The sequence below is a fragment of the Takifugu flavidus genome, chromosome 16, assembly GCF_003711565.1.
Source record: "Takifugu flavidus isolate HTHZ2018 chromosome 16, ASM371156v2, whole genome shotgun sequence".
NCBI classification, from domain to species: domain Eukaryota; kingdom Metazoa; phylum Chordata; class Actinopteri; order Tetraodontiformes; family Tetraodontidae; genus Takifugu; species Takifugu flavidus.
Window position 1 is genome coordinate 2008214 of NC_079535.1, and position 21903 is coordinate 2030116.

The 21903-nt window shown below is 43.3% G+C and overlaps 1 protein-coding gene across 4 annotated transcripts in view; it reads right to left on the bottom strand.

Moving 5' to 3' along the window:
• LOC130540248 (leucine-rich repeat and fibronectin type-III domain-containing protein 2) overlaps positions 1 to 21903 on the bottom strand; it is an 87730-nt gene that overhangs the window by 52342 nt on the left and 13485 nt on the right. For 2 of the 4 annotated variants that reach the window (XM_057059260.1, XM_057059257.1), the window contains exon 2: positions 4350 to 4458. The exons of the other annotated variants lie outside the window; for them this stretch is intronic. The gene's annotated coding sequence lies outside the window, so the exon portion shown is untranslated. The remainder of the gene's footprint in view (positions 1 to 4349; positions 4459 to 21903) is intronic. 4 annotated transcript variants of the gene reach the window in all.

Genomic DNA, 21903 nt, shown 5'->3' on the forward strand with positions numbered 1-21903 from the left:
CTTCTCTCAAAACTCCGTCACTATTGTTTGCGCTCTTGTTCATCAGCCAGAGTGACAGTTTTGGGTCGAGTTCATAAACAGCTGCTGTGGGAGAAGGAGTTATTCAGAGAACACGCCATTCAGACGCGTTCTGATCAAAGCTGCTGCACAGAAGATGCTCTGCTTCGGTTTCATCCGTGTTTTTCACAGGGAAAATTCCGAATGACTGACTGACGAGCTCGAGCAAACTTTGTTTGACCATCTCTTTAAACTGAATTTGTTGGGCAAATGTTCAGTCTTTCTGAACGTAAACGGCTTCCTGAACCCTTTTGTATCTCTTGTGCAGCAGAATCTGACATCTGAATTATTCCGCTGACACTAAGTCATGTGACGTGAACCTAAAACTACAATATAAAACGCAAACAAAACAAAGATGAGGTTTTTGTTCTCTATTATTTTAGTACTTCAGCCATTTAAAATGTAGATAGAAGAAGAATCAGGGATAGTATTGGCACAAAGGGACATTAATCAACAGTTTTGACAGTTTTTGATTGGATGCTTAGAAGTAAATGGAGTCTGGGGCCAAATGATATACTTGTGTCCTCTGAGAAACACACAACTGTACATCTTTGCAAAACGACCCAACATAAGCAACTTTTCAAGTGAGACCCTGTATACATATATTAAAAGCTGCGAAGCCTCGAACAACAAAGCACCTTCAATGACTGCCACAGCAACAAAATTCTTCCAAGCAGCCGCAGACAGCCAACATTAAAGGCCGTCAATATCCATCACATTTGCTGTGGCAGACAGACTTTTCATCTAGCTCCGATTAAAAGGTGGCGGTGAAATGTGAAAGGACAAAGTTGGACTTCAGAGTGGGAAAAAAATGGAAACAAACATTCCGAGAGCTCTTTAATCACTGAACTGCAGCTTGTTACGACGTAGCTCAACTCGTCCTCGGGGACTTTATCTCACCTGTTGAGCAGCAACATGTGGAAATTGCATCAGTATTAGTAAAACCATAATATTATACAGACTGCCAGAGTAGGACGTTTATTATAGGACGGCCATTGTGGAAAACAAATCAATCTGTGTTTGCCCTTGTACGTAGGGAATAATCATGTATGAAATGAGATTCCATAAATAATTACTGAATTATAATTGTAGGTGATTTTTTTATTATTACCATTAACGTGGTTAGAGCATTGGTATTTGAATAGTACAATCAGGACATTTTTAGAAAACAGGAGCCTGAGATGGGGGCACTGAAAACACCGTAAACATGGTTGTGATATTAACCATTAAACCTTTTCTAGCTCTGTTTTCTTGATGTGGGCATGCAGGCCAATCTGCGTTGGTGGGACGCCACGCATGTCAGAAAAGGTGAAAGCTGTTTTGTTGAAGCTCTCATGGTCAATACAGGTCGCCAATTATATTACAATTTAGAGGAGCCCTTGTAAGCAGGAGAACAAACAGGTAGGAGCACAGGTGACACAGAAAGGCCAAACACATGGATTTTTAATTTCAACCATTTTTACTGACACTTTGTGCACCCTCCGTTTCTCCGAAGTATCTTTTGTTGTTGTCCCAAAGCCCATTTAACTCAAGGCAACCGTTCCGTGTTGTCATTTCTAAATGTGAGTCATTACAGAGGTGAATATCGTAGTTTATTATTCGTTGAATTCTGATCACCCCAGGTTTCTGACAGGCATGGATATCAAGCAAAAAGAGCGTCAAACAATCTGTAGAATGCAGAGATCGGCTAGGAATGAAAGTAAACCCATGTCAATTCCTGCCAGGATTGAATGTGCTCCGTTCCTATGTGTTTGATGAATATAATCTACCATCTGTCTGTGTTCTGCTGCCCCTGCTTGTCCTTCACACCGCCCTGAGATTCTACATCAAGTGGAAACAAGGTATTATTATCCACAGCCACTCTCATCACGGTGGAATATTCTACAAGGACTCTGCACCAGGAATCAATCCTAAGGGAAATGTCTGGGGGGGATGAGGATGAGGATGAGGAAAACTCATCCACAGCCAAAGGAACAGTTCTTTTTCGATGAGAAATAATGAAGAAAATCAGTTGGAGGAGTATGGGCAGGGTGAAGAAAAGCATGGGGGGGGGGGGTTAAAGGGGCAGAAAAGGAAGAATCACAGATGCTGAAAATACAAATAGACAACAGCACTAAAGTGGGGAAACTAATGAGACAAGAATACAGGAAGGATTAATGAAAGAGCAAGCAAGAAGGGAAATGGGGTGGAGGGATGGAGAGAGACTAAACAGCCCCTCTAGAAATTCATTGTGTCCCAGCATCAATCAGTTTATGCAAAATTAGCCAGATCCCATGAATTCTGCATGCAGCCCAATCGGCAACTTTCAGGCTCAAATGAATAGTCGCTCTAGTTTTCAGGGACTGCAATGCCGTTCCCAGATGAGATTGTGAAGATTTTGGTGATGATGGCGCCTGAGTGGCCACGCACGCAGGCACAATTCTGATACAACACGAAAATAAGGGCACAAAATGTAATGTTGTACTGTCAATTTCACGAAGGTTTGGTGGTTTCACAGGCCTCATTTCAAACAGAAATGATAAACCACACAAAGGAGTCTCTGTGAAAGTATCCTGCTAAATCTGAAGATTATTTGGTTATTTGTCAGTACATTTAGCAGTAGTTTGGAAAGACAACCAGATGTGCTGCAGAGGTGCCTCAGCCTCTTTGTAACCGTGGTAGTTTTGCTACAGTATAAGCTCTTACAAAGAGCTTTCTCCAAAGCATTTTGTTATTTTTAAGACTGAAATATGCATACTAAACGACTGTAGCATCCATGAATGAAGGGCACATGTGGCTCTCGTGTCCTATGCAATTAACCTGGTTTTTTCAGCAGGCAGCGATCTGTGGGGAAGCAATTAAACGGAGAATTCTGCTCCATGTTTGGAGCACTCCTGGCCTTGGAAAGAAAAAGAAAAATCATGGACGTATCAAAAGTCTTGCAGTCTTGAGTAGTGATTTTTAGTTAAATAAAAGAGGTGGATCTAAAGTGGATGTAAAGAAGGGCCCAATTAGGATAGAAGACGTAGGACCTGTGAAATACGTAACAATGGCGGGAGCGTCTCAAAAAGCATCATCGGACCCACAGTCTTGATCGTCGGAATTGAATCATGCAATTCCTGATTTTTGCTTTCCAAGGGTTCATATTTTCAATTGCGATTAATCGCTTTTTTTTAAACTATCAAAAACTCGCTGCTTTGTATTGTAGCAACATGAAATGAAAGAATAAGCAGCATATTTTTTTATTTTTAATTAACAATGCAACAATGCAAAATCCAAAGATGGGAAGACACATTTCAAAGTAGTAGTTTAGAAACTTTTTTGTCTCTTCTTATTAACCAGGCAAAATGCTTGAATACTTTGCTGAATAAATCCCCATTACTCTGCCTGAGAATCTCCTACAAACATTAAAAAATACAACCTTTTTAGGTATAAGCCTCTCTTAGACATTTTAAAAGATGGCTGACAGGTCTGCGTAGCTCATTAGCCGTCAGCGTGCTGCCACTGTTACTGTGTGCACGTACTTTTTAAACTTGATGTTCTTCCACACCGTTTGACGGAATCTTATGAAAATTCACACAATTACAACAGCCCCCCCCTTCTACCCACACACAATAAAGTGATCATTTAGCTCAGAATTCCCCCGTATTCAAAAAAAAGAGACTTTACACTATATGTGTATAAAAAAATTACAGTGGCAAAACGACATGTTACATTTTTTTTTCCCTCCGCGCTGAATTAAACGTGGGAGTTAATGGGAGCTACACCCGACTCAGCTCGTTTTACGGAGCAATGATTGATTTAACGTTTTTCAAAACCGACGTTTGTGAGGCTAGAGCCTAATTTATGGTTGCCCATCTGCGTACCTACAAAGGGAGGTGTTGCTTTTATGTGTCTAAGATGTTCTGGGGCACTGCTATGGTGACTTATTCGTTCGAAAGGGTTTCGCTGAGTAACGATGCGACCCCTCGAGGAGAAGTAGAACAGAAGTGTGAAAGCGTTGAGACATGCGTGTGAGCAAATCCCCAAACTAATTGTACTCAACATACAGATGTATGATCCAATCTCGATGAGATGGAAAGTAACCCAAAAACAATCAGCATTAACATGCAGTAAAACAATTAGTGTTGTTGTATAAATATCGCGTTACTAGGTTTTTTTCGTATTCAACACCCATAGAAAAGTTGACTCTGTTTTAATAGAACCAGAGCGAGCAGAGGAGAAGCCGCTCCTTCTATCTGCTGAGGTGATTTCTTTTTTCCAAAGGTGAGTGCGCCTGAGCAGCTTTGTGTGTGAGTACACTGTGTCCTGACCTTGAATTCCTCCTGCAGGTAACAAACACTCCCAAGTATTTTCCCCTCCTCCTACGGATGAAAGCCGCAAGAAAGAAGCCGTTCACCACCTCACAGCTGACTCGTTCACCTGAAGAGAAAGGAAGAAGTCCAAATCTGAATACATATATTGCAGTGGGATTTTAATTTGATGGGAGCACTTTTAATTAATGACTTTTACAGATACACGTGAGGGCGGCGGTAGCTTAGTCTGTGGAGAACTAAGAAGCGGAGGATTCCCGGTTCGAGCCCTAGTGCAGACAAAACATGGAAGGTGTTCTGGTAGTAGGGGAAGGTGCTGGACACCTTTTGAGCACTGCCGAGGTACCCTTGAGCAAGGTACCAAATGCTTATATAGGGCACTGCGATGAAATGGCGCCTCATCCAGTGGTGGACCTGCCTTCGCAGATTGTGTACCCTCCCCGTGACCCCAAAAGGGATTACAAAGTGGTTAAGAAGTCGAGACAATATGTGTAAGCATGTATCCAGGATCTCTTGTTACAACCACCTACAGGCAGCGTTAGTTTTGTTCTTACTCCTACACTGCTTGAATTTGGACACCAACTGCCGATGTCCGCCGACTAGCATAACTTTGTTCTAACAATCTTTGGTTAGAACCACCTCTCCCTTGTAGTTGGGGGATCAGGGTTTTGAGATTGAAGACGAACTTGGTCACATTTTTAATCACAAAAGAAGAAGCTGGCCTGTTTTGCAAGTGAGTCGGCACGTGGACGCTCTTGTCCGCAAAGTTTCCTTCATCGACAAAGGGCGGCACAACACTTCAGAATTTCAACACTTTCAACTTTATAAAGATATATTTAGCAAATATTCAGGTATGAAATCAAAAATCCACCTTTATCCTAAAGGAATTGTTAGTGCATAGATATATACTACACAAGCTGCCAGTTTTTTACTTTTATAATAATGTTTATGTGACAGTATTTTCCACTACAGCTTTAGCCTTCACAGACAGCTCCTCTGACCTTGACCTCCCAGCCTGACTCCCCATCCTGCTGCCCCACAGGTCAGGATATGAGGTTGCCCGATCATACAACCACGGGTCGACGCAATAATTGAGGGCAACGCTTTGTGCCGCGCTGACTTTGCGAATCATGTCAACATGTTTTTGAGGCAGTAGCCTGCAGCGTACATCACTCAGCCACCAGCCAGCTTTAACTCCCAGCTAAAGTGCTGTGCCAATTATTGCATGACACTGCCATCCATATCTGTTCTGGGGGAAATTCATAATTTATGACACATCCTCCTCTCTGCCTCTGGGGAACTGAATGCCATTATCCCACTAAAGTGAGATCTGATTGGGCAGCCGCTATCTCGGTTGCTTCTTTGAAGTGATTTCTCCAAGTGGCCCTTATATAGCTGCTATAATGTATTATCAACTGGCAGAAGACACCCACTGATCCTCAGCAACACAAACTGGCCTTCCCTCAAAATGACAGCACAGCTTTGCTATGTTTGTGGATATCAGGAACTACAAAGGAAAGCATGGAAGTAGAAATGGTAGTCATAAATCTTCAATATTTCTTTTCCCTTCTCTAAAGGTCTGTCTTAACTGACATCCAATTACACCATTAAACCTGTATCAGTTTAATATTCACCTTCTCTTCTCCCTTCTCTTACGCAGCACACATCCATACGGGCTACCTACGTCTTTGATGCTCGGAGCAGGATTAAAGTTTAACAAGGTATATTCAGCAGTTCGCGGCATCAAATCATTAACATAAATTATCCAACATCTTTTCAGTTTTACAGTGTTTTGCGTTTTGTGCGAAGGAGCTGCAGCCATTCGGTGGAACTCAATAACATGACATGTGAGCGTTTCACAGCTGAATAAAGCCTGGATTTCTGTGTTGATTCACACAGGCCGCAGCCATCAAGATGTTCTAAATGGTTTTAAAGTAGCACACGGTTTTTAGCGCACTGACATTCTGACGCTGATGATCCAAGGCCTTCCTGTCGACACCTGCTACAGAATTTAACTTTGCGTCACTTGAGTTGAGTCCATAACACTTGATTACACCCAGCAACACTTCACGATCGGTTGTGAGTGAAACTGTGTATGTGTCAGATTGTGATGTAACCCTAAGTGTTGGCCCTCCCTGTGTAGACAGGGCTGTCTCACCAAACTAGCATCACAGAAGTTGGATGCCAGCGAAAATACAGTGACATACAACAACGACAAGACAAAATATCTCCAAAAAACGCTGCAGCCGAGTTCATTGGGGAGGAAACAAACCGTTTTTTGGCACATTACCACACCAGCTGCCCAACATGGTCCACCTGTGTCAGATATTTCCAGGATAATTATCAGTGCAACCTTTTCTGAATTTTTCATGCAAGGGGAGGGTTAGTTTTAGACCACGAGTGGAGTACATATGTGGCTTCTTGAAGCATTCTCCCCGTTGTTCGTTTATGGCTTATTGCCGATGTTTCTCATAATTCTCTTATAACAAGCAGGTTAAAATGAGATCAGCAGAACCAATGAAAGGCAAAGGCTGGATGTTGACATAAACAATGTTAGACAATATGCTAATCTAAAAAAAATACCCCAAAATGCTAATTTAAACTAGCAAAAGCTGCAAAAACAGCTCCTTCTCCTGCACCTGTCATATACAGATAAGTATATGCTTGCCAGCAAGTACATTTAAATTTGAATTAAGTGCGGCGGCAGTAGGAAGTAAACAGACTGAGTGATAATACATCTTTCTTTTTTAAGCTTTTCTCCTCCAATGCCACATTTAGGCCTATTTTCCTTCATCAGTGATAGTCTTCTAGCTCTGTTACTAAGTCATTCTGCCTGCAGAAAAACCTGCAGAACTGAGACAAACTGTTGCAGGCTGCTTACAGGTCAGTCCCAGAGGTGCTCCAACAACTTCCCCCACTTCCAACCCCATGAGAGGCTTTAGGCGACAGACTCAGTTTTCATATCTACTTGTTTTACTGATCTGTTTTGCCTCAGGAAAAAAAAGAAAAGATCCCACCCACATTAATAAAGATATTCTCCGAAATAAATACAGATCTGTCGGTTTAATCTCTTATCTACAGCCACCTTCTGCATTTTAACATCGACGGTACACGGAGAAACAGTTTTGTTTGCAGGCAACTACACAACACCTTGAGCTCGGCGCCACAATTATTTCTGAGTGTTGACCAGGAGATATGTGTTCCTGTCCCACAGTTCAGTACGCATGATCACGTTTCCGGGTTGAAAAATCTATGGCCACCTGCTGAACCTGCGTGTATGGCCTTGACAGATACGATTCACTTTTGAACAAAGTATGAAAAATCAAATCTTAGTGGCCGCACTGATAGCACCGATATGACAAAACCCGACAGCCTCGGCGTTTTGTTCCAGTCTGCTTTGGCTCCACCCTCCACCCCCCACCACACACATCTTTCTTCACATTTTACTACCTAATAAAGGCAAGATCCCTGAAAAATTGTGAGGTATTGTTCCGTAATGACGTTGTCACACAGCCTATTGTCTCATTCTTCACAGTGCGTTAGCGACAAAAATCCAACTAAAGCTAACGGACCACTCTACGGCAGTAGTGTACAGCAGCAATGGCCCTCGGGGGTAAAAGATTATTTTCTCTTTCCGACAACCACTGATTTAAAAAGGCACCGACAAATGGACCATTCACTGGTAAACTTGCCTATTTTGAGAAAACGCACGAAGCTTGCTTGCTTCCTTGTGATGTTTTATTATAAAGTGTACATTAATTCCTTTGGAGGGAACCTATAGCGCGACAGAAACCCGTTCTGTTTGTCTGAAGGATGAAAAACACCTGCTACTGATTTACCCAACAGTTCATCTTCAGATATATGCTAGCCATCAGGCAGGCTTTTATGTGGCTTTCTTTCTCTTCTTCGTGCTACATGTGAAGCCCTTTCGATCAAACAGCGTGTGCCCCGAGCCTTTGCCAAGGGATTCAAACGATTTCCCCCACAATTCTGAGAGGATGTCTTATTCTTACAGGCAAGATCACAAGTGCAAAGCTATGACCAGGAGTTCTTATTAATCCACTAGAGCCCATAGAGCGCCTGCTATTTCTACTATTTCGCTCACATTTGTCTCCTTCTGAGGCTCCGTTCAGGTCTGAGAAGCACCACTGAGCTCCCAAAGACACAGCAAGGTTCTCAGCCCATCATGAGGCACAGAACCTGTGGCCTTTGTGTCCCAGAGCCCAGGAGATACATCTGAACAATGAGGACTGGGCTTGATCATATCCTGCTGTAATTATTTGTCTGGTATCATTGCTGCTACACACTGGAATCTGAACACGGGGTCGATAAACCGGACTCGTCAGCCGCTCGTGTCACATTGATGTGAGCTGAACCTCTGCAGTTGGATCCTAAATTTCACCACCAGGTAAAATAGACGCCTATTCTAAACAGCCCATTTGACAACTCATGCTAGTTCCATGCTGTTTATCCATCTAACACTAAATAAATGAGCTGCCATCAATTTATTTCAGTGTAATTGGTTTTAATTGAGAAATGCTCTGTCTTTGAAACATTAATCTATCTCAATATCAGCTCTGCTGGGAGACAAGTAGAGTAGCTCTGTAGTAAAAATGAGAGCATGTTCAACAACAACAGATTCTACGGTCATTGGTATTTTTAGCCTTCCTTACAATTTCTTTTTTGGGTCACAAAATGCAAAACAAGTGACAGAACTTCGAACATAAACGGCCTCATAAGTACAATGAAGGCTAATTTATGTCGCTGTGGTTCTGATCCGTGCAACAACTTGATGGTGTTTAATTTATTCGACAGGAAAACGGCTAATTCCCAGTTACCAGAGGTATCTTCGGGTTCCCGGGCTCATACAGGAAGAGGAGGAAGAGAGCTAATGGAGAGAACACTAAGTCTGATCACGGAGGCTAAAACATGTGCAGACAATTAGATTTACAATGAATGTTTGGAACACTGCCATGTGGCCCTGTTGGGACCGAGTGCTCGGTTAGAGCGCAAGACATTTATTTGCTGCAAAAAAACAAAGTCACCCGGAACCCGGATACAATCAATACACATACAATCCCAAAGTTATTCTATTGGAGCTGCGGCTGAGCTTTTCCATGCTACTGTTTACACACTTATGGCTGAAAACATGCAGTGACATTTGAAAGATTATAGAATTGAATCAATCTGAACATAAAACACGGCATGCCATTAGCAATTAAGTGTAGAGCTATAGATGACTTAGTCATTACATAGTTCATTAATCTCAAATCTGTCCAGTGGAAAATGGGTGGGACACGCCAACATAGCAGCAAGCAGCTCTTTGATTTGCACGGACAAAACAAACCCCGATGGCATCTGTCAACACAGCACGTAGACACAAAAATCGCATTGGCTCTGACTGCCTGTTTGTGACTTTCACACCACGTGAGGTTTAAGTCGCGTGCCCGGCTCTTCCCATTAAGCTAATTCCAGGCTTTTCTCTTTGGCCACCTTAAATCCAGATTAAGAACATTATGTCGTACAAAGTAGGTGGGACGGGCGGATCTGCGTTGTGATGGCACAGAAGAACTTTCCTGGGCCCCCCTTTAAGGTCTCGAAGAGAGCAACAACACTGACCAAAGGTGTGAGTACCTGTGCCCATGGATGGATAAGAGAATGTCCGTCAGTTTCTTTCTCTTTGTCTTCAAACTTTACAGTTTCTCTTTACTTCTAATCTGCCCTTTGTGTCTTTATGAGCTGTTGCCTTTGAAGAATGCTCCTGCACTATAAACATGGCATTTCCTGTCATTCTTTTCATAGGCTGCTACAGGTGCTTAGCTTAGTTTCTGATGTTTTCATTTAAAATTGCAAAAAAAAAATCATTTAAAAAAAAAAAAAGACTGTGGAAGGCTCTTGTCTAATATTTCATTCAATTATCTCTATTCATCCACTTGGATGGAGCAAAGCCTCTTATGGCTGCCCTGGGATTTCTAGCCACGGGCCAGTCTGGTGTCTGGTGCAATCTGATATGGTTCTTGTGAATGGTTGACATGGAGCTGCTTCAATCGAAGAACTTAAGGGTCAAGCTCTTGTTTCTCTCATTCTATGAAAAACAAGTCTTTTCCAGTAAAACTCATCCCAAAAAAATTAGCTCATGGCTAACATTCCGTTGTTAAGAGAACTGTGTGTGTGTGTGTATTCTCACTTTCTCCATATAATGCAGGCACTTTTACTGTCTCAAGCAAGCGCCATATTAATGCTGCTAGCATCACAAACCGCCCGGAACCGAACTCCTTACATAAGAGTCTGGCCTTCAAAGATGACACCATAGTTAAGAGCGAGAGTAGACCTCGGCATCCTCTTCCGTGGGTGTTCCCTCGGGAACTAGATATTAACCGTAAACCCCATGAAGCTATTATCGCTAAAATCGCCCCTGTGTTTCCTCTGGCAGTTGTTGGTGTATCGAATGGTTTGCTTATCGAAAATAGAACAAATAAATATTTCCATAATATCCCAAGGCTAACTGTTTCTGCCAGTGCAGCCTGTACTGTACCACAAAAATGTTCCTCCCCCACTGTATTGGTTTAATCTGCGTTGCCATTTACCAACAAATTTGTGTTTTGAAGTGCAAATAAATCCAAACATCACAGAGTGATTTTTTTTTGTACACTACAGTTTTTAACAGGTTGGACAACAAAATGGGCCTGGCTAAGCGTTAGCTCTAACACAAACATGCAAAGTCTCTTTGCCACTGGGAGAAATTGCAGTGAAGTCTGGAGTCGCTCATTTGAAACGAATGAACTCAGAGAGGAAGGCCTTACGTGCACATTCCCACATTAGCCTGTATCGCATAGCTCGCTGGCAGTAAGATACATATGCTGAGCACGCCACCCTGCCCCTGCACGCACATGCGCATGAAGCTAATCTTCCAATTCACCACCTCCCACTAAGCAGCTTTTGTGCGTTTCACTACTACCCTGACCTGTAGGGATTATGACTTTGAGGGGTTTCCTCATGTCCCACCCAGTATTAAATATCGGCACTGCAGCTCATTGTGATATATTCACCACCTGAGCTAATGGAGGGATTGTGCATGTTCAAAACATGTTCAGCCGTGTTAATTTCGCTCAATTCTGTGTAATTTTGGAGTATTTTGTTACACACTTGGTGCTAAAGACAGAACCTTCCTCGGACATTTTGCACATTTGTTCCTCAGCCACTAGATACTAGCTCAGAAACTTCTGTTGACGCCGAGAACTGAGCGACAGTTTAGAAGCTCCAGCCAAGGAAATCGCTGCACATCTGGTGGAGATGGGCTTTTGAAATCTCTCATTTGTCTTTCAAGAAAAAACAACCGTGACCAGAATACAAAACCTCCTTCGCTTAACAGAAAACTCCATCCCAAAACTCCAGTGTTTAGGTCTTTTGGGGATGGACCCATCAGCGACTCTAACGTGACCGTAGACGTGAATGGGGCTGTGAATGGTTGTTATGCTGCCCTGGCCCGGGGACGAGCGGTGGAATTGGACCCGAAGGCGTCACGGATCGGCCCCAGCCTACCCTGCAAAGGGTTGATGAATGCTGGCTCTTAAACTTTGAAACCCATTTGACACCCGCTCTACTTATCAGACAGAAAGGCGTCAGGTTATTGATGGCACAGCCCACCGCCCAAGAACAACATTAGCCGCTCCGCTTCACAACCATTCCGTCCAGTTCATCTCACCTGAAGCCAACAATCACGGGGAATCTAATTTAATCACCTCTGCTGTTACTTTTATTGTGGTTTTGGTCATTGGCCGTGCAAAGTTCTCTCCTAACTGAAATGAGAGATTTGAAGCATGCGACTATATTTGTAGTAAAAAAGTAATAAACATCACAATTAATACATTTCCGCCCCTTTATGAGCAACTCTCCCAGTAATCTGCTGTCGTCATGTCTGATGTGAGCCAGTTAATCCCCCATTATCATATCTTTAAGATGTTGTTAATCAGTCTTTAAACGACGAGGCACTTCTGTGCTCACGTAGCCGATAGCAACTGAGATTATGAGATTAAATAGGAAAATGTCAGTAAATATTCTGATGACCTACAGCTTACTCCAGTCTATTTAAATGACAGACGGGCGGACAGACAGACAGATGGATGGATGGATGGATGGATTTTAAGATAATCAACAGTGCACACACGTACATCCTGGTTTCAAGTTTGCTTTAAACCACTGGTTAAATAAAATTGTACATACGGACGCAAGAGTCTTTGGGGCTATCAAGATGTCCACTGTTGGATGCAAAAATATGCTTTTAATGAGGGCTTTGAGGACATTCTCCGGTATTACCCTTCACGGCACTGTTAAATCTGTGCAACCAGCTGATCAAAGTAGAATTTTTGAGTGCAGTCAGTGACATAACTCAACCCCGTGATCATGACCGATGTCCTGAATGTTGCCGATAGTAGGAATCAGGAACATTTTTAACAACAACCTGCCTTTAACGCTGAAGTCTTTTCTGCGATACTGCAAATGGCATCGTGCCTTCGGCTGAGTGAGTCAGAGGTCGTGATCCTGCACAACAACAACCAACAGTGTTTCTGCTGCAGAGCAGCTAACAAACCGTCAGCTACTTCAAATAAATAAAAGAAATAGCGCTAAAACACTTCGGCACTTCTCTTCTGCACTGGAAATGCCAGAATATTTTTCATTCTGGACATTTTACGGCCTTGACATTTGTCACGGCGGGATTAAGTTTGAGGAAAGGTGGCCTTTCCTCGTATGGCCTTATAAAACTTTAAGTGTGTTAACCCCAATGTGCTTAAAATTGGAACGCATTATGAGAAGCCACGGCGTATAATGGCTGCACAGTATCCCCATGTGGCAGCAGCTGGAGCTGACACCTGCAGTTTGGAGTTGCAAGTCATATTACCCACGTGGATTTGAGGGGAGAATGGGCATAAAATATGTGTTGCACCTTTAGAGAATATATTTATGCACTTTTCACAGTGTTTTTTTGTTTAAATGGACTGCCTGCATTGATTAATCAGCTCTTCTTATATTTAAATGAATTCCAATTTGTGGAAATGTGCTGTAGTATAGCATAGCTTAGCGTTACATTTATCTTCCATCATTTTAACTTTACGCTACAAAGAAGAAACACACTCACAAAAACGCCAAAACAAACAAACCAATAAAACCAAAACCAGAAGGTATTTTCTCCCGATGTGGTTCTTGACCCTTTTCAGGGTTGATTTAACGGCTTGACCAGGAGGCTCCTGAACAAGCATCACACTCTATCTCTCACCTTTATGAGGCTAATTACAGCCGTGGGTCCTCAGGCACACAGCACTTTGTGAATGCGGCTTGACAATGAAGATTGATTAGGCTTCAGTATATCATAGAGCAAGAGACACCCGCGGGGGATACAGCCTGCTTCGATTCTCACCTCCTTTAAATTGCTCCTGAAAACATCCATCCATTATCACTAGCTGGTTGTCTCGTCGCTGGCTGGCTGTGCTGCTGACAGGTCTGCTAACGCTAAAACAGTTAACGTTTTTTTTAATGTTCAAAAAGAATTTGCTCACTCTCGAATGCAAATGACCCGCTCGACTAATCCGCGTATTCAACGCACACATGCTGCTCCGTATTTTAACTAATTGATACATTTTAATTGCTGCTGCAGACTGACAGGTTGAATTCCGACACGTTCGCGAGGCCTGTGGTGCATGCACACCTTCTGCGTTGACAACGTATAAATGTTCACTAGCACTTCCCTGATGTTGCGCTCTTCTCAATTAACGCGCTGCTTCCACATGACCTGGTGAGCTTCTCTGACGCGTCACACTGGCAAATGAAGCCAGGCAACACAGTTTCCTGCAGGTTTCAGACGGCATGAGGTCGGGTGTAACCGAAGCCTCTTCCTGATGTCTTATATGCAAAGAGATGCAGCAACCGAAAATAATAATCAAGTAAGCGTTTTTGAATCTATCCTCCAGGCCTCTCATACTGTAGAGTTCCTTTTCTCTGAAGGATTTCAAAATACTACAAGTATAGGAGGTTTTACAGTAAAGTTTTTCTTTTCTTGACCACTTTGTCCCTTTCGTGGTAGCATGGAGGGTCCTGGCAGGGGACACGCCTGGACAGGTCATCAGCTCACCTCAGGGCCCTATGTGAGAATTTCTATATTTAATTAGAATAAATAAATATAAACAGGTACCGTCACATTGCCTTGAATATTGATTTGAGCATTTTTTTTACCTTATCTCCCAACAACAAACACTTCTCACTTGGAGTTTTTTCCTTCTTGCCTGAAGCTAGCTGGTAAATGCTCAATAACAGCCACCGGGCCAAAGCGTACCTGTTAGCTGGAATGAGCTCTGACCGTCTGATCAGTTTGCTGCAGCTACACCTGTGATTCGTTAGGAATGAGAACACTTTTGAAGCATGAGTCTGACCCCATGAGAATATTTTAAACGCTCAATGTGGCCACCTTACACTGAGGAGGACAATAGCAACAGATTTTTGCTCTGGCCTGAGAGTGTGAAGCTAGATGCTGGATGTCATCTCAACCATGTGCCATTTGACTCTCATTTACTGGTTAAATGTAACCGCTGTTGTCATTGCGAAACTGCTTAAGATAACCAAGTTCACTGCTCACAATATGTGGGACCAGATCTGTGCATCTATTGAATCAATTTTACTTGAGCACACACAGCTAAAAAAGTGAATTATTCAGCCAAAGAAGCGCAGAGGTGACTCTTTTCCTCAAAACACAGGTTCAACCTGATTTTGCACCTTTTATTGCCTGTGGTCTGTTAATTCATCAATAATTTAAGTGACATTTTGTATTTCATTAGCCGAGTGTCCTCAGCGGCTCTTGTAGCTTTGTGACACAGAAGGAGCAGAGAGGCCAAGTCAAGGCTGCCACAACGAGGCTGTTTAATCTCAGCGACATGCATAAAAACTGGCCCTCCAACATATGCAGAGGATAATTTATGCTCCACCTTATCTCTGCCTGGGATTCAAGCAGATGTCGGCTTTTTGTTTCCCTGGCATTTCAAATTGCTCTCATTCTGGAATGGTGTTTGCAAAATCTGACATATTTGTCCCAGATTGAAGATTCATAATGTTTTACTGCTAATGTAGCAAAATATCTGGGATAGCGGTGCCCTCATCCTGCTCTGGTAACACCCGAGTCGACGTAGCAGCAAATGTTAAGAGGAGCTGTGGGATCAAATTCCTGAGATCATTTATTAATTATGAGATTACACCACCGTTCACGACAACAGTTAAGACAGTAAATCCTGATTAATGAGAAGTAAAAGGATATTTGTGCTTTATTGTAAGCATGCAAATTGTTTTTTTCTAAGTTACAAGAGCACATTTGTTTCTGCAAAATCCTGTCGGAAATGGGTGTTTCTCCAAACGGCACGCGCCCTCACGACCATGGCGCCCCCGTGCTCGTCTGCTCAGAATCTGCCATGTTGCAGGAAGTCATTCTGACCAATAAGCACCATCAATAATGCAACAGAGGAAGTGCTTCAAAGAAAAGATTTCAGTCCTCCACAGATTATAATGGACACCCTCGACTTTGAGTTTCACCTCTGCAGTGACAAACGTGCATAAAGAAGGCCAAGGAGCTCGCATACGCGGACCTGTGAGCACTTAGAAGGCCGTCAGAGTACAGCAAACAGACGGACTCAGCTCACAGATGCATGTGTGTGAGTGTGTGTGTGTGTGTGTGTGTGTGTGTGTGTGTGTGTGTGTGTGTGTGTGTGTGTGTTTCCCTCAAGGCTTGGTTTATTCATCCATAATTCTGTTAACCTCAATTAGACATCTGCCGACTATAAAAATGCATATAAATGACTCTAAACGAGTGTGATTGTCTGCTGTGGATGAACAGAATGTGATCTGTATCTGCCCCCGAGATCTTCCATTCACTCAATTAAAATTAGGTTGTGTGTGTGTGTGTGTGTGTGTGTGTATGTGTGTGTGTAACTGCCCGTGAACCTGGCGGCACAGAGCAATAACAGTCTGAACAGATGATGGTATACTTCAACATGTCAGTGGACATGAGAGACTTACCCCCCCCCCCACCCCACGCCCATACACACACACATTATTGCCACTTTGTTGGAAAATTCCGCCAACTTTGTTTCAAAGTGGAATTGGAACTTTTTTACAAAGGTTCCCTCGGTTAACCAGTCTGCTCCTGACTCCTGCACCGTGAAAACTCTTTGGAAGCGCGACCTATAAAGGTCACGCAGTCGAGTCCATGAACGCTCATGTCCTGGTGCACTTATCAAAAATACCAAAGGTATAAAAAAGAGGAAGGAACAACAACAAATCTAATCATTTAACCCAAATCTGAAAGGTTAATCTCAATGGACGCTGCATGATGTCACACACTTCTGGTGACAGATGACTCAGCAAGAAGGGGACAAATAACCCCGAAATCTGCTCGGTTCTTTCTATTGTAATTAATCGGTAGCAATCCACTAGTTAAGTAGAATCAATTAGTCAAAAAGTTAGAAATGACTTGAATTTAAGCAAAGAGTTGTGACCCGGCGACTCTGTGAAGCCGAACTACATCTACGAACTACGACACCGTGAGGGACCTGTAGAAATCACAACGCACATCTGGTTGAAGTCACAGGTGACGGTTGTGTCTGAGTAAACAGCTGCTACAGAAGGGTTTCGCACACATTTACAAGTGTTTTCTGAGAGGTTCCCTCCCCGGTTCCTCCGTGTTTCTGCGTTTGTTTCCTCCCCTGCTTTTCATTTTCTCCGTTTTCTCTGCACAGTGAAATCAAATTCCTGCGAAAATCAACCCCAGCTGTGATTACAGGCCAAATATTATCCGAAAAATGGATCATTTCTGGGGGCGCCAGCTGAAAGAGAAAACTAAGCCGATTCCGAGTCCTCCTGGGTTTCCTGTCTGAAAAGCGATGGCGGCGATTGTGTCGCAGAGCACAAATGACCACGGCAGTCAGAGGGAAATATGAAAGGAAAATAGAATAACCAGACTATTTTGGACACAATGATGAGCCTGTGGAAAACACCTGAGGTCCACATCTGCCAAAAAGAAAACAGACGCAATATCTGGGCTCCGGTAAACCTCAATGGCAACGCTCTGGCAGTGCTGAAGGTGGCGCAACAAGTCTCTCGTCAGTGTGGCTCCGACACTTTTGAGTTGTTTTTATGAGCTGCCGACGACATTTCAACCGGATGTTGAGACCTCCCAGGTACACGAGGCTAAAAGTCCCATTCCATAAATCACGCAGCTTTGGCTTCCGATAGTCTCCAGCTCCGCTCTCTTCTTTCTTTATCACTGCACACCAGGAGGCCTGTGGCTTCTCATGAAACTGCCTTTAGCATTAGCAGTAAATTAAAAGTTCCTACCCATGTTCACTGTTTGGGATTAGCTTTAGATGGAAAGGCAGGAGCCACAGCATGAGCGTCTTCACCAATTGTCTCGGAAGATTAGGCAACTTTTAGTCCTCAGAGGGCAGAAGTAAGGCTCCCTTTTCACTCTGAGCACAATTCCAAAGGAAAATGGCTTCTCTTCCTTCTTGCGTGCTCAATGTTTCTGTTGTATTTCCCCCTGTAATGTTTGGAAGGCACCTATTTAAACAGCATCCTTAAGTGGCGCTGTGATAAATAACAGCACTTGTTTCAAGTCTCAGCGGTGCCAAGACTGGCGCGGGGATGAAACTTTTGCTGGAACAAAAACAACATCTCCACACATCATTTGTCATCTCTGCATAGATTAAGACGATCATATATTAATTACTACCTTCCTTCAACATGTAGAGAAAATGAGCCTGTTGTCAAGAGCCAGCAGCACTGCACCAAACCCAATGAGACTAAATGGCGGACAGTTAGCCTCGTAATGAGCGTTTAATGACGGGTCAGAGGATAGAAGCCTAATGGAAAATAACTGTGTGTTCAATCATTTGCTTAGTGGTGCGTCCTCTCACAAACAGAGCCAACTTAATACGAAGGGAGAAGCATGCTGAGGACTCTAAAAGCCAGTAAAAGTGTAGAAAAGGAGTTTTCTTACCAAAAACTCCTACTCCTACTATTTAAGTGTAATAATTGCTACTTTTAGCTTTCTTCTGGCACCTAGATCACCTGTTTCTCTGCTCCGTGGCATTTATCTCCAGGGTTTCATACAAATTGCCAGTAAAAAGCCTTTGACTTGGCTTTACGTGGACTTTGGAGCGCTAAAACTCTGCCAGGTCCTGACGCAGCCTCCCCCCACAGTTAAAAAAGACAGCTTTAATCAGATGTGATTTGAAATAGACATCCGAATCCTTTGCTTCAGAAGCAGTTATTGTAAATCTGTCACTTTAAAATAACCAGTTATTTTTATTCACCGGCTGAACTTTAGTGTATAAATTTTCTTTTTTTCCCCGAGCAGAGCTTGATCCAGGTCTGACCGAGCCCTGGTTTCTACTGTTATGTCAGAAACGGTCGTGCGGTTCAGTAAAAGGTCGTAGTCTGTTTGACCACGGAGTCCACTGAACTCTCTCTGTTTCTTTGAAACTGAGATTCCAGCCATAAATGTTGCATGCCTGTAATTTGATCCTTTCCTTGTGATCTCAAGACGCCTGCTGATAAATTCTGCCCTTTGTGGAAACTGCCTTGCAATACCAAAAAAGCTGGCCAGCGGTCATTTCAAAGAAGAACCAAACTGCGCTTATGGAACAACAGGAGGTTATGAACTCCGCTTCATGAATGTGTAATGACACGACATTAACATGACGGAGCCCAAACAGCTTCTGCGTTCTTTCTGGTGCTGTATTCCCGCAGCATCATCTATTATTAACAAGTCCACATCCAGGCTGCGGTAGCTGTTGTTGAGTGGGGGTGAGTCGTGGGCACGCTGGGAAAAACACCGATGACACACGTCTACTCTTATGTTCTGTTGACATGCTCTATCAGAGAAACAGTCAGTAACCTTCAGCTATGGTGAATGTGTGTCGGCCTTGTTTGCCTGAAATTCCGCCCCCATTAGAATATTTTCTATTATGCTCTGCCATCTCCGAGATCATTAAACACGGGAAAAGGCTGAACCAAAACAGCAGGAGAGGCTGGAAAACGATGTTATAAGACACGTGTGAATGGGAAAATTGCAGAGGGGAAAATCCGCTGAAAGTTCAGTCCCGCATTTATCCACAGGAATAAAGAAGAGATTTGACACAAAGCCAGGCCTCGGCAGCACCACCCGTGCCTCAGAAAAGAATAGCTACGCAGACGTGTGCAATTGTAAACGTCAAGTTGCAGTTTAGGCGCTATTGTGCGAGTCGCAGGATGCGGCGAGCAAGGCAGCGCTTTGTTGCTCATGAATGCACCTTTCGAATCACATGAGGTTAGCGCCCGACGTTGTTTTAGCATCATCGGCTTTACAAGATTCGTGAGTAGTGAGTAGTGAATCATTGTAAGTGTACGGCTATAAATAGTGGCCTGTGGAGCAATGTGGTGCGATGGCATACTATAACACAGCCAAGAGCTTTTCACCGAAGCATTAAAGTGATGTTTTACACATTTGTCAGTAAACTGCAGGCTCATCGGTACCCAGTGGCTGAATTTAGTCGCTGGTAAAATTTGAAAGGGTTTTCTACAGCACGTTCATTTGATCTACTAAATCGACGTATCAATGTTTGCTCTTCGGCTCAGTGCAGGATGAAATGTGCTGTTTGTAATCTAGCCCCTCCTTGTTCTTCGGAACGCACAACAACGCAAACACTGTAATGATTGCAAAGAGTTTGCCTTCAGGTGAAGTGATTAGTATTGTTTAGACAATCATTTCCACAGCTAATTGGTTTTTCCTCTTTTACCACCACTAGACTAAAGGTGATATAATGTAAAAGTGGTGGGCCCAAGCAACCGTCTTGCATTGGCTTTCCTTTTCTAGACACACTAAAGGTGTTGCTGTTATTGTCTTTCTTTCTTTCTCGGCACTGCAGGGTCAGGGGGAGGGTGCTGGAGCCTATCCCAGCTCTCTATGGACAAGTCAACAGTCCACCGCCCTATGGGAACATTTGGGGGTTGGGTACTTGCTCAAGGAAACCCTGGCAGTGCTCTTAAGGTATCCAGGCACCTCCCCCTGCTACCAACACACCTTTCAAATTTTGTCCGCAACGGGGCTTGAACCGACATCCCTCTGCATCCCAGTCCAGTTCATTAAAGACTAACAAGATACTACAATTAATATTATTACTACATCTAACTACGCTGTATAACAATAACAATAATAACAATGATAATAATAAGATAGGAACCCTTCACACATGTACTCTAATACCAGAACTATGTTTCATGCCCGACAACTCTGAACTAAACCTAAAAAAATATACCTTTAATTTAAAACTGCACAATTTCTCTTAATGTTGTGGTAAACGAGTGCTGCTGGATTTCTGGTTGTTAATGTGGAAAGGCCACAAACTCCCCAAAGCCTGTGTGGTTGGAATATTCTGTTCAGTTAAAGCTCCTGCTGATTGCTCATATTCTGTCTCCCTGATTCGACATCAGACAGGGTTCAAACTTTCCCCATTGTCTCGTTCGTATTATTCTTAATCAGCCAGTGTGCAGACGTGACTGAATGGAATCTGCCAACCTCCTCGGCAGAAGTCTATTGTTATTTCCGTGTGAAGACATTTAGCATTTTGATGTGTGTGCCAGTGATGTGCAGAGACAAACAGAAGTGAAAGGAAGCGATCGAACTAAGGCAAGCGCCCAAGTCGGTCAAGCCTTGTTATCCAAAGGAAAGGAAGAAAAAAAAAATCAATATTCTCCTACTGAGTGGGCCTGCTGCTCGGCAACAGCACACACACTCTCACCTATCACAAGCAGCAGTGGTCAGGCTGAATGATGTGAGTCTATATACAGTCATCCTGTTCTTTTCTTTTGCGTCATGAGATGATCGGCACACGTGTGTGGGTATCAGAAGTTTGTCTTTGTGTTGTGACAGGATCACATGACCTTTCGGTGCTGCTTCCTATTGTTGGCGACAGAGAGGCCCTTCAACCATCTGGTGAAACTTTGTTGCGAACACTACCGCGTTTAAATACTGAGTTCAACTGTAGCAGCACCCAGGAGATAAATAAACCCGCAATCTGACCTGCAGCAGTGTGGTTTCACTGCGTCAGGATTCCATAGGGTTTTACATGACTGGGCACGCGTGTGAAACGCCCAGAGGAAACTTTGGCTTCAAATCTAAATGCATCCGCCGACGTCAGAGGAGCCTCCAGCCGTAAAGACACGGATGGACGGGGAAATCTCATTTGACACATGAGCAGGAGTTGCTGTGAGTCTTGTGGTGGCGGACTTCTGTTCTGCCTGGTGTTCTGTTGCTCTCCACAAACACTTAATTGGATTGGGAGCTGAGGAGTGAAAGTAGCAGGTCATAGTGTTGGCCGGATTGTGATGTCCTTTAAGCCGTTACTGGACTGGATGTGTAGAATGGTGGGGTTGATTCAGGTTGCTGGCTCTGTCCTGAGTTGTCCTGGATTGTTTTTAGCAACAAACTATCATTCACACGATGTTCCCACCTCATTGTAACGATCTATTTGCTGGTCAG